This window comes from Hippoglossus hippoglossus, chromosome 7, assembly GCF_009819705.1.
Source record: "Hippoglossus hippoglossus isolate fHipHip1 chromosome 7, fHipHip1.pri, whole genome shotgun sequence".
NCBI classification, from domain to species: domain Eukaryota; kingdom Metazoa; phylum Chordata; class Actinopteri; order Pleuronectiformes; family Pleuronectidae; genus Hippoglossus; species Hippoglossus hippoglossus.
The window spans coordinates 8261980-8272312 of record NC_047157.1 but is presented as its reverse complement, the minus strand read 5'-3'; the positions used below and the strand labels follow the sequence as shown (position 1 = coordinate 8272312).

The 10333-nt window shown below is 41.0% G+C and overlaps 1 protein-coding gene across 4 annotated transcripts in view; it reads left to right on the top strand.

Moving 5' to 3' along the window:
* The first annotated feature begins 3540 nt into the window (after nucleotides 1–3540).
* The window catches only part of epha2b (eph receptor A2 b), a 38498-nt gene continuing 31705 nt past the window's right edge, over nucleotides 3541–10333 (top strand). For all 4 annotated transcript variants that reach the window (XM_034590623.1, XM_034590622.1, XM_034590621.1 and 1 more), the window contains exon 1: nucleotides 3541–3552. The gene's annotated coding sequence lies outside the window, so the exon portion shown is untranslated. The remainder of the gene's footprint in view (nucleotides 3553–10333) is intronic.

The window sequence follows — 10333 nt, the reverse complement described above, 5'->3', positions numbered from 1 at the left end:
TTATACTAGTGAAAGTACTTCCATCAGAGCTGTACATTTGATCAATGGTCATCACAGTCAGTGCTGCAGTCCATTCTGCCGTCAGAAGATGTCAGCAAATGACTATAACTCCACGGCCAGGACTCAGAGGGGATCAGCCTACCAGAGAAGTCAGTTGTATTTTCAGATCACCGTGAAAATAGGTGGTTCTGTGAAATGTGTTGTCATGATATGACTGTGTATAACCTGGAGCAAAGTTGGTATCGCATGGAAAAAATGCACCTATGAAACAGAGATACTTTACTTTGATCTCTAAAATACATATAAGCAAATGAGATCTTTGTGTTTGGTCAACTTCTATTGTGTTCATTTGCAAGACACGACCTGGGTTTAATTCTGGTCTGCCGCACAAGGAATTGTGGGGGATCTTGTCTTGACATGTCTGTCTGGGTTAGGAATAATTATTTGCATAGGTCTACTGCATACTGATGGGAGCATACTTGGGTCGCTCCACCCTTTTATATTCTTATTCTTATTATTTATTACATCTTTAAGCATTCTACCATAAATAAGCATTACAGGTGTTTACATATACTTTTATATATATAGTCTATGCACCCACACACTCCGGCACTGTGTCAAATATCATGAAATGACAAACCACGAATGCCAGAGACAAATTATAGATCCTAGCTGCTCAGTTTTTAGATCGGTATTAAAATGGCTGTGGAGTAAGGCACATGAGCAACGTGGTTGTCAAAGCTGCAGTTATAGACTCATCCCAGAGGCAAACAGCTCCACGGTTTTGGGAATTTTAAGACTGCGGCTTCAACATTAAGGTTTCCGGCTGCACCCGTCAAATTCAAGAGCACAGTGGGTGACAGATAATCCCGGGGGGAGGCCTGCAGGGATTCAGAGGCAATGTATGACTTTTAGATCTTAGAAAACTTCTCAGCCAAGAAGTTGTGATTTTTTTCTAACTAAACATATGCTTGCAATGCATAATGGGCTGTAATTTTTCATCATTAACCCACAAGTCTGAAGCAGCAGGTCAGGGATGACACTGAGAAACACCAGCTGCAGCAGCCGGAGCTGCTGACCGAGCCCCCTGAGGAGGGTAAGGAGGGTCACAGCCATGATTTACTTACATTTCCACTGTCCTGTCATTATGCCTACAGTAGAGAGAAAGCAGTGTGACCATGCAGGAGAGGAGAGGCGTTAATGATTACCCTGAAGGGACCAGTCTTGGAATGTTAATTGACGTACTTTTTTGCAGCGTGGGAAGAAGCAAATCAGATCGGGACACGATGGTGGAAAGGCAAGACAAGGAGGAAATTCAAGATACTTCCTTTACGATGTTGCCCCACTCTTCTCCTGATTCACAGTTCTACTAAGATTACAGGCTCTGCCCTTGGGCGAAGAAGCCGAGTCGAGGAGGAGTCGTGTGCCCTCATTCTTAAAGTAGACCTCATTCTTACTTCTGAGCTATTCCCCTCTTAGATTCTTCGCCACAAGATGACATTTTGGAAAATCCAGCTTTAGCTCGAAAATGAAAAGAATGTTGAACATTCACAGTTTGGTTTTTCAGAGTCTGATAAGTGCTTGTTTTGCTGTTTGTGTCTGTTTTGGCATCGGACTCCCGACATTTCATGCTGGTGTTTGTGTAAATTATGCTTACATGAGAGAACAGAAACCAACAGAAAAAGAAGCTTTATGAAATGTACTACTTTGATTACTGTGCATCCAACAGCCGAACTAATCACCAATCCCTGTTGAAGGTGGTAGAAACAGCATTTATAACGTAAATTTGTTCAGAATAAAAACATTTAAAAATTATTCTGAAGTACTCAATGTGCATGAACAAGGAAGAATTTTCTAAATCTATTCAATGATGTGTGTACTTTAGACTTCATCAGGATTTGTACAAGTTGTGTAAACTGTGGCCCCTTTATGGCCCCTGACAAAAATCCAAGATCCACCACTGATAAGAGCTCTGGAATTCAATTTTTCACAAGCAAACACAAACACACATATATGCATTAAAGCTAAGCTAAGCTAAACTAAGCTATGCTATGCTAACATAAGCTAAGATGAACTAAACTAAGATAAATTAAGCCAACCTAATATAAGCTAAGCTACACTAAGCAAAACGTAAAGTAAGCCAAGCTTAACTAAGCTAAGCTAAGATAAACTAAACTTTATTAAACTGAACTAAGAGAAGTTGTGTGACCACAAGTTGTAGAGAAAGCTTGGAATGAGATTGATAAAATGCTGGTTTAGTGTTTAAGTGTTTAACCAGAGCGTTACTGGAGGAACACGAGGCAAAGGTCGTGTAGATAAATACACAGGCTCTATCAGGTCATTTAGAAAATGTTTACAAGGCGCTCTCCCTGCATCATTTCCACGGTTTATGATTTCTGTAACTCTCAACTTCAACTTCCAATCCATCTTGTAACCCTGTAAACAAGTTGTCGTGCAAACAGTGTGACACACAGCTGACTTATAATACCTGCCCACGTAAAGTGAGAGCACTCCTCCGGGACGGATATGAAAGGTCAGAATCAGGCAAACACCTCTGAATGAAATGCAATAATGCGATCGGTCCACTTTACAGTGGGAACCAGATCAAGTGACTGATGGGGGTCACAGTACACACATAGGTGTGGACAGGCAGCACTGCAGCTATATGGGCTCACCCTGGTGACTCAAGCCCCATAAACACAACGCCCTTCTGTGACATCATGGCTCCGTGTCCTAGTTGCAATCTGATATCTCGGATGTAATGCACGAGATTTCATATTCAATTTCCCATCTGCCTTGTTTTTTTTCATAATATGCAAGTGCAGATTTTCCTTATCAGGACGTTTACACACATGCTTCAGATCATGCAAAAAAGCATTTTAAAATAAAACAATCAAATACAATAGGCATGAACATGTTAAGTCAACATTGGCTGCTATTGGTAGTTAAAGTAGTTAAATATAGTACTATGGTCCACATATTACATCGTGTGTTTGTTCCATTCCTTGCCTCCCAGGAGCGGCAGGCTTTTGGGTCATGATCTGGCTCCAGGGAGATGCGACGTTGATTTGTGGTTCTTTCACGTTTCAGGGAAAATAAAAGACAGGCTTGTGTGTTGTTGTCTTTTTTTCAACCTCCATCTATTCTGGGTTTTAACCACTCTCTTGCCTCCAGAACCCAATCTGTCAGCCAGTTGTGAATAAGTGTGAAAGACTTGAGAATGTGCTTGCACAGCAAAACTGGATTCAGTTCTCATGAGGTGCTTGCAGGTTTGCAAACAGTGTGCATGTGCCTGGACTCATTCTGAATAAAAGGTTTTCCATGCAGCGGTGGGGTGGGGGGAGTACAAATACCTATTATGCCAGTCAGGGTGTGTTGATTGTTCAGCAGGCTCTGCCTGCTCGGCGCTGAAATCACTAGCAGAGAAAATTATAGGGTTGGTATTTTTTAATACTGGAAAACACTCAAGGGGAAATAGTGAAGAGATAAAAAAACACAAAGGAAGTAATTTAAAGAGGACAGCCAGGACTCCTCAGCAGTGTGTGTGTGTGTGTGTGTGTGTGTGTGTGTGTGTGTGTGTGTGTGTGTGTGTGTGTGTGTGTGTGTGTGTGTGCGCTTGGGTGTGCAGTCCAGGTATTAGTCATGTTGTGGGGACCTAGTATATCTGTTAACACAGTCACATTATGGGGACTTGTATTCCTTATGGGGACAGAAAGCAGGTCTACATAATGTAAATTGAATTTTAAGGTAACAAAAAATGCAACACCCCAAACAAGCACTATGAGGGACAGGCACGGGGGGACTGTGGGTGTTGAGATAAACATTTAGTCAGTCTCTTATTATAACCATGCTTATATGCTTGAAATCCCTCTATAAACTTAGGTAAAGAATTCAAGTTTTAAAGGCCATAGCACCAGCCTTGGTTTAGATCAAGGTTTAGGCTTAGGCTTAGTTTTAGGTTGCGATTTTGCCTGAGGAGAGGTTGTGTTAGGTTCCATTTAAGGTTAGGTTTAGGTAAGGTTAAGGTTTAAGTTAAGGTTAGGCTAAGGTTAGGTTTGGCTCTAGAACAAGGTTAGCTTTAAGTTTAGGTTTTCTTTTAAATATAGATTTAGGTTAAGGGTAAGATTAAGAATAGATTAGGTTTAGGTTTAGATTAGGTTTGGCAAGTAGCTATGGTCAAGGTTTAAATAAGTGTCTCTGTAAGTCAATGTTATATCCTCTGAGGTTATGGTGCCATGACTGTGTGCGTTTGTGTACGTGTGTGTGTGCGTGCGTGCATGCGTGTGCGCGCGCATGCAGCTAATTGTTCTCTCTGTTATTTGCTGGTTTCTGAGTCTCCTCTGCTGAAGCATCCAGGGCACTAACAATCTATAAGCTGTTTACAAGAATAGCACTGCTGCCCTCAAACCTCAGCCATGTTATGATTTATGGAAAACTGTGGCCTCACCAGAGATTTAGGCAATTACCAAAGTCTAGTTTCACATGGATTTATGTCTTGGTGAGAGACTCTGGAGCCTTTTAAGTTGTGTAAACCGGAAAGCTGTGCCTCTGACAATAGTAATATTTGGCCGTTCTGCATTCTTAGAGGAGGTTGGTTAAGGTTTCTCTTCTTTCCCAGACTCAGTTTATTTCTCTCTTGTGAAGTTGCTCTTAAACATGTGTTTTTGAAAAGAGAACTGTTTCACATTTGTTGGAAGAGTCTTGTCCACTTCACTCCACATTTTTCAGACAAATAAGCAGTCGAAAGTGGCTTCGAGTGACCAGGTAGAAAAGGAGCAATATACAGTTGGAATTCCTGTGCAATCAAAGTAACATTTCAGAGTACACTGGTTTTAAAAGGCAAACCATTTATCTGATGCAAGGAATCTTGATGGTCCTAAAAGCTGCCATCAAGATGCAACTTGTTTTAAAGCATGTCAACACTTAAAAATGCTGCCAGACGACGTCAGCGAGCTGCACGCACATTTATATTTTACCAGCCGAGCCCCTCTATGATGTTTTATGAGAGAGGAAGCAAAGGGAGAGGAGAGGTCAAAGATCTCATTTCTACACATGTGCATAAAGCGTCCTCTGCATGGAGGAGAGCTGATTGTACGTGACACCAGAATTACATTTAGGCCAATCAAGCAGCCAGCACCATGGCCAAAAGCTGAGGTCAGAGCGGAGCTGCCTTCAGGTGCTGCACCACTAATGGTTCACAGCTGCTGGCTCCCAACCATTTCTCACTGCTGAAACCTATTTTGAAAAGTCCCAATTTTCTTATCATTATCGTTTTGCACATAAAGCTTTAAACGACTCATGTCTCACTCTGGAGCTGTCATGGACACCGCTTCACCTCATACGCCTTGTGCAGTTAAATAAAAGCTCCAAGAAAGTATCTCAGGCTATGATTGAAGGAGTATCCAGTTGCTGCTGGTTTCACCCCATCAATCCTAAATGTTTTGATCATTGCAAATACTCCTCCGTTAACTTCTATTGTATTTTGGTAGTGGCAGAAATCTCAGAAAGTGGTATCTCAGCAGATAAGACCGAAGCTATCTGCATGGCTACAGCTCATAAGGGTATGCAATGAAATATGTTTTATTATTACCATTAATTGAGATTTAATAATAATATTAATAGTAATAATGATACATTTTATTTATAGGTGCCTTTCACAGCACTAAAGGTCACCTTACAAAGCAGAGATAAAAAACAAAACAAAAATGTATCAAAAAGATCATAAAATTAACAGTAAATAAAACCTTATGTAGGTTGGCCAAATATTGTCATTATCAATTCTTTTATTGTATTTATTTTTCCACAGTTTTGTCTATACATTGTGTGAAATAAATACATGAATAAATAAATAAAAATAATTCTGTCGCCCAACCAGTTGTTGCGGCTCATAAAAATGTATGTAACCATGACTTTAACGCTACAGCTGGTAAGGATAGAGCTAATATTAACATTATATCATACTAAATAGTATTAGTATTTGTTGATGATATTTTCTATTATAGGTTTAGAATAAATGCAGTGTTCCTGGTCTGGGTCTCTTCTCTCTCCCCCTGTTCACCCTAACCGGTCGAGGCAGACGGCCGCCCACACAGACTCTGGTTCTGCTCGAAGTTTCTGTCCGTTATTTTCTCCCCACAGTCACTTAGTGTTTGCTCATTGTAGGAACTGTTGGGTTCCTCTATAATATTGTATGGTCTCGATCTCATTATGCAAAATGCTGATTGTGCATGTTGTGAGTTGGCGCTATACAAATGAAATTGAACTGAATTGACTAAAAGGTACAATATTTATCTCTGAACTAGAGTAAAACCTATAAGTATGGCTCTCAGTAGAGTGTAAAGCTCAGCCAAGGCCCAACACTCTCCTTATGAAACTACTTTTAAATTCACTAGATCTGGATTTTTATTTGGATCTGCACCATATTGCACACACCCATAAATATTAGTCCCCTAAGGCGTTAGATTATTTCCATCAAGATCCATGAATTTTTGTCTGACAAATGTGGGAAAATGTGGGAAAATGTTCAAGAAAGTGAAAACAATGCCTGCAGGGTGAAACTTTGTCCAGATCCTCACCTTAGTTAAGCTTAGTTAAGCTTGGCTTACTCATTCAACTGTAATGGCTTCTTTTTTGGGTAGTACCCCATCCTTCCACAATATTTAGTTTTGAGTATTTTTTGTGTAATCCTCCTAATAACAAACAAACAAAGGCAGACAAAACATATAATCTCCTTGGTGGATGTAAATGCAGCCATGCATAACCATGCAGCTCCATGTTCAAAACTTTGCTCCTGAGAGACAGTATCTCAACAGCCATCAGTTGGATTAATATGACGTTTTGTACAAACATCCACGGTCACCAATGACCTCAGGAGGTCAAAGTTTTCATTTATACAGCAAAAAGTCTCAACATTTATTTGACAGATTGACATCATATTTTGTGCAGGCCCCTGCAGTGTGTTTGTAGATTCCTGTTCAGTCTGTGGGAAGATATGGAGAGTCGACAGCCTGCATAGACTCAAGAAATTTGATTGTACAGGGAAATCAAGTTATGGAGGTAATTGGAAATGTGTCTGAACTCTGTTCACTTTGTGGTTTGGGCTGGTGAGACTGGACAGATCCACTTGGGAACATGTGTGGGCTGGACTTACTGAGAACGAAACTATGCATGTCAAAAATTCACCGTCATTATGAGGCTTATTTTCTCTTGTATTCCCGTCTCACTCCCATGTGGAGGCAGAGCTGATCGGCCTCACAGGTGCAGAGAGAGACTTGCTGTGGTATTTGGTGTTTGTTGAAAAGGGATCAACAAGCGAGAACAGGCTCTCGGCAAAGCGGCTCTGACAGACAGGCATGGAAATGAACTGCCATTCCACAAACAGCTGTCATACACATCGCTCTGCTGCACCACCTTCACCACACTCACTAGCACCAGCAGCTCCCACAGCACTCATGACTGGTGACTCGCTCATATGGCAAAGGAGCGAGTAGGTACGTGATTGCACCTGCCTGTTAGTGCTCACACACACACACACACAAACACACACAGACACGTGCAAGCATGCACACACACTCTGCATTCACACACTTGAAAGTATGGATGTAACAGCTGCAGGGAGGCTGTCTAAACACTGCAATGCAGCAGCCTCTTGTGACAGTGCCACAAGTGAAAGTGAACGTGTGTGTTTATAGCAATTTACCATCTGGAGGGTCATTTTAGGTGTGTTTATGGTGGCGAGAGGTTAAACGACCCTGAGGTTTTATATACCTTTCCGGTGAATGCAGCAGTTGCATGGCACCACCTCTAGTTGCTCTGTGAACAAGGTAGCGATGCGATACCATCTCTTATGCTGGCATTTTACATCTGCCCACACACATACATGCCTCACCTTGCAATATCACCTCATCTGCCGCTGCAAAGTTTTCTCTTTCTCTTTTTTTTGTTTTGTACAGTTTTGTAAGTATGGTTGGTACACCTAGGTGTGTCAGCCTAGGAGGATTCGTGCGGGTGGGTACTTTCCGAATATTTTGTGCTGGTATTCTTCAAATTTTTTAAAACCATTTTCATGACAGAAATGAGACTGAAAAACATCACAAGTATTTCGTGTTTACCGCAAGAATTCTGTGCTTGCAATGTGGAAACCGAAACAGAGCTTACACAATGAGACAAAACATCTCTGCTGTGGGACCGGGGATACTTTTACAACCACCACCACAACTGTTGCTGTGTTTCTACTACTGCTGCCGTGCTGCTACTACCACTGATCAAAGCTGGACAGGGATCAGCCTCTTAGAATTAATCCCCTGTAAACCTGACCAGTTCTTCAACAAACATATAATCCAACAAATGCATTTATTCCAATCACCAGTTGTGAGAAGTACCTCAAGCATTTCGATGTCTTTACTTTAAAGGAAGTAAAGCCTCTCTCACCCCCAGATGGCTGAGGTATGGGGCTATTGTTGTACCACCCCCCCCCCACACACACACACTTCCCCATGTCCCTGTCACCTGCTACATCCTTTTCCTTTTTTTAAAAAAGTCTCCTGTTTTTTATTGGCTGAATCACAAACGTGCCGGATGCATAAATTAGGCCCCATTCAGACCTGGTATTAACATCCGTCCTGAGAGATCCAATCCTGAATTAGTCTCCTGTGATCAGATCTAACTTTCTTATTCTATAAGCAAACACGCACGTCATTTGTGGTTGCGAAGACCCACTGATGTTGGTTTTGCCCAGTCTGAGTTTACAGATGTGTCATAGATATTTCACACGGTGTAAAGAATTTGGACATACACGTCCCAGACCACCTCCAAATGTCATCTGAGTAATCGCATTTGGATGTATTCAGACCTGAGACCACTTGTGATTGGATCCCTCAGTACCAATGTTAATACCAAAAGAGGTCTGAATGTGATTTGACTTGATCGAGAAACAAGTGCAGGTGCCTTTCACAATCATTTAAAAAACTAATTTGTCAATGTATATAACAGACTAAAATTATTTTTTTAAGTAAGTAAGTATTTTAAGTACCACATTAACTTTTCTTCTTGACCAAAAGTAAGAAAGTACCTACTTGCTTTGAAATATACTTTAAGTATTAAAAGCAAAATGATGCAAGGGTCAACTACGTCATTGGGGCATATTGTGTTTATAGTATTTAATACAAGAATAACACAAACTCTATAGTGTGTGAGAATTGATGTGTGTCCTGATATGAACAGATGTATGCTATTATCGATGGCATACATATTTAACCTTGAATATGCAGTTCACCCTGACTTGACGTCTGGACTGAGGAGGGAGCCTCTCCCTGCTCCATGTGTCTGAACTGATAAGGAAGCCCATCCTCACTCTGCATTAACTGATGACACAACTTCTATATAAATATTGCAATTATTCTGATAAGTTTGTTGCAATAAACAAATTCCTACCCACAAGTTGCAGTTTAAGCCTCCTCTTAACAAAGAGAGCTGCAGATGATGCTATACTTACATTCTCATTTTAATTAATGGCTGTGTCTCAACCTCTTCTGAACCCACTCCAGATGTTTTTTCTTCACCAGTGATACTGCTGCTGCAGGAGGCGGGGACTAATGTTACCTCAGTAGATCAGTGGACTAATTCCCCCGCTCATTATTGATTACTTTAGAAAATATAAAGAAACAATGTGAAAGTGTAACGAAATGCTTTTTAAAATGTAGTGGAGTAGAAAGTACAGATATTTACTGATATATGTATCGGAGTAAACCTGAAAATATATCTACTGTACTACTACTAAGTATAGTAACAAAGTAAATGTACTTTATTAAATTTAACCACTGAGTACAAGCACCTCAAAAATGTATAAAGTACAATATTTGACTGACAATCATATTGTTGGTTGATCTTTACTGTCTCGACAATCCTGCATTTTGTTTATTAGCAACCCAGTGTTTTCAAGATCTGCTTGATTTGCATGTGAGGACACACACACACACATACTCAACCACACACACACACACACACACACACACACACACACACACACACACACACACACACACACACACACACACACACAGCTGTCCCAACACTTTCATTGGCATATAACAGCCCTCCATTACCAGGAGTCAGAGTTGGACGTGCCAGACATGCCTACCTCAGCAAACCACAAACCGCTGAGGGGATATGGGCTCCAAAAACCAGGACAGGTGCTGCTGTAGAGGTGACATCAGGGCCTATTGTGGGCGGGTGCTGCTCCAAAAGTTCTCACATATCCCAGGCCCTAGCAGCGATGACGGCTACAACCGTGAGATAATGAAGATATAATAATAAAGAGAGCGTGACGGACAAC